Below are 3,050 nucleotides of genomic sequence, written 5' to 3'. Positions count from 1 at the left end.
ATTAACACAACAGCTCAGCCATCCATACGCTCTGCCTTCTCAAATAAAGCCTATATTGTGGAACTGAGGAATTTTAGATGGCACTTTTTAATCTTATACAAGAGTGCATAGACGGTGTGCTGTATAACATGAAACAAGATCAATCAGTAGCTGATATACTACTAATGCAGCTTTCATTTCCTGGTGGCCTTGGAAGCACTATTACTGCAAAAGTATGTTTTATGCATAAAGTAGATTTGTTAAGATGGCAAGTTTTTTGCTCCAAATTTCCCCCCTCTGGATCTCTAATCGGAATAATCACTATTGTTGACCTACAGTAACTGCCAAATTGCTGTGCAAGATTTAGAAAAGTTTACTGTTTCCTGCCACTTAGCCAGCAATTTAAACTGGCCCAACCATGAAACGTCTGTTTTATTCTTACTTTCTAATTCTACTCTCCTACAAGAATATCCTTTTCTGATGTGATATAATTAAAAACTCCTTCAAAATTGCCTGCCTTTGAAGTACGATTGAACCTAAAAGATAACCTTTTAGTTTCCTGAATCACTCCACTGGTCATTTTGTTTTCAGTATATCCCAGAGCATTGCAAGGTAATTTAGAATGTGAAAACAATTTGCAATTGACTTTATATATTGCCATGGGTGACAAAACCTGCATTACTTACATAAATCATTTTTGGTGTTTGACATCATTTTATATTAACCTAAGGGTGAAGACAAACTAAAAAAATTGGTTGTGACATTTTTGACCATTCAATCATTCAATTAAATATCATTGAACATTCTTTATGGAAGCTGTAATAAGGCAACTACAAAAGGGGCGAGTAATGTTTGTATAATTTGGAAGAGTAGAAGACGTAAAATCTATACTAATTTCAGTTTTGTGTCATTAAACATGAAGTATTGATTATTGCTCCTTGCAACAAAATTTATGAAGCTAGCTATGTTGTTGTGTCCACAAAGTGATTCTGATGTTTTGCCCTCAGACCCCAAGTGCTATAAATGATGGGTTACAGTGACAGCTGGGATGCTGTTGTTCCAATTCACAGCCTGAGGAGATACATTTCATAGATTACACCAGGAGTGACCCAGCTGCAAATTCTAACTTCAGAAAATTAAATTGGAAGAGATCCAGACTTCTGTTGGAATACACTGAGACTTACAATGACTCTATAAACCTTGTTATAATGTAAATCTACGGTAACATTTACTGTAGTTTTCTCTTTCTTTACTGTTACACATGGACATTAATAAGTAATCAGTTTATAAAAAGTTTGCAATGACAGCTAGAAATGCAAGGTTGCTTTTTAGATGAGGAGGCTAAAATAACTGTACCTGTCATTTTGGCAATGAGGTTACACATTCTATTTGTGAATTAATGTTTCTGTAGCCTTGAGGATCTGTACATTTAATGAAGGATAATGCCTTGCTATTGCACATAAATAAATTATTTGGAAATACTAACGTTCCAGTATGGAAAACTATTTCAATCTGTAGATGTATCACAAGCATGTAATCTGCATAAAAGCAAAGCAGGGCTTAGACCATATTTTCATATCCTACTAGCCTATTCAGAATGCATTATGAGAACTTGCTTTTACCAGTTACATAGGGTCTCGGTTATAGAGTAACAAGGAGTGGGGGGTCTTATTTCTCTCTCTCTCTCTCTGGGGCATTGCTGAATCCTGCTCTGCACAGCCAAAAGGCCAGCCCTGTGAGGGCCCATATGTAGTGATACAGACCCTTATCTTGCGAAATTGCCCGGGCAGAGTGGCTCTGATATTTCTACCTTGAGCTTTTGTATTAGCCAACCAGACTCAGATTAGGTCACTGTTTGGGGGATCAGTGTTTGTGATGTGAACACTGATCCCCCTCTGTTTGGGGAATCGGTGTTCACGTCACACTCCCCGTCAGCACCCAGCGCAGGCAAGCTAATGATCCAACCAATGGACCAAATTCGGTGATGAATTCTGGTCATATGCCACCTGAGGCACATTGCACATACGCTAGGAAGATGACGACTTGTTTGGCCCATCTGACAACGTAAGAGGTGTGAATGGATAATGAATTTAGGGGAAACGCCTGGTAAATATCACATCTGCCACCTCCCTTGGCACATGGTAAATTCAATCAGCAAATCAAACTGCAAATGTGGACCATAAGGGAGGTGTGACTGTGTGTGCCCATGTGCAATGGCATTACTGAGTCCAGGTTCAAAAATGAGAGCTGCAGAGAGATTTTGGCTCTTCAGTTACCATATTAAGCTCCACAGCAGTGGAAATATAGAACTCCCAAGAGACTCTGCAACTACAACTGCAGAACCTGTAATATTAAATATACACTTGTACCAAAGCAAACCGTGAAGTTTCTCCATATATATTTTAAACCTGCAACATCTACTTTTTTTTAATAGTCTGAGTTCTCTTTTTATCCAGTTTAAGGCACTTAAAGAGTTAACTATCCCTCATAATAGTGCTGGAGTTGCCAGGGTGATGGTTCCTCAATCAGATGGATGTATTTCTGAGAACGCATGGGAAGTACCAGAGTTTTGCAGAGATTACTCATGCAGCAAGGTACTTGCAAGAAAGGGGTTTGCTTTCACATTAATAAGGAAGTGGGGAGGAAAGGAAGAAGACAAATGAGCAGTAACAACAGTAAAAAAGTTGAGGGCAAAGAACTGTACTGATTTCTGGTGAGTTGCATTTAACTTTATATCAGAAACTGTGACAGAAAACTGCCTTTTTTATATTAATTACCGACCCAAACCCAAATGATTTACACTATGTAATTAAAGGGGACTAAGGGAAAGGTTTTGCATTAATTCAGAACTTACCACAAAGGAGGAAGTGATAGTCTTTGGAATGTGCAGAGAAGAGACTTATGTGCAGGTACATTTAGTACAGAAAACATTTCTTGAATGTTTCTAGGCCATGGGAAATAAATAGTCCAAAAATCTAAAGGACAATCTAATTTCATTTGGAAATGTCTGTTTTTAAAAGCAGTTATTAGTTTAGGTTAAAGAAAATCTGTAACCAAGATAAATTCTGTCA

The sequence above is a fragment of the Terrapene carolina genome, unplaced genomic scaffold (genome assembly GCF_002925995.2).
Source record: "Terrapene carolina triunguis isolate 2854851 unplaced genomic scaffold, T_m_triunguis-2.0 Scaffold88, whole genome shotgun sequence".
NCBI lineage: Eukaryota > Metazoa > Chordata > Testudines > Emydidae > Terrapene > Terrapene triunguis.
This window is presented reverse-complemented; position numbering follows the sequence as displayed.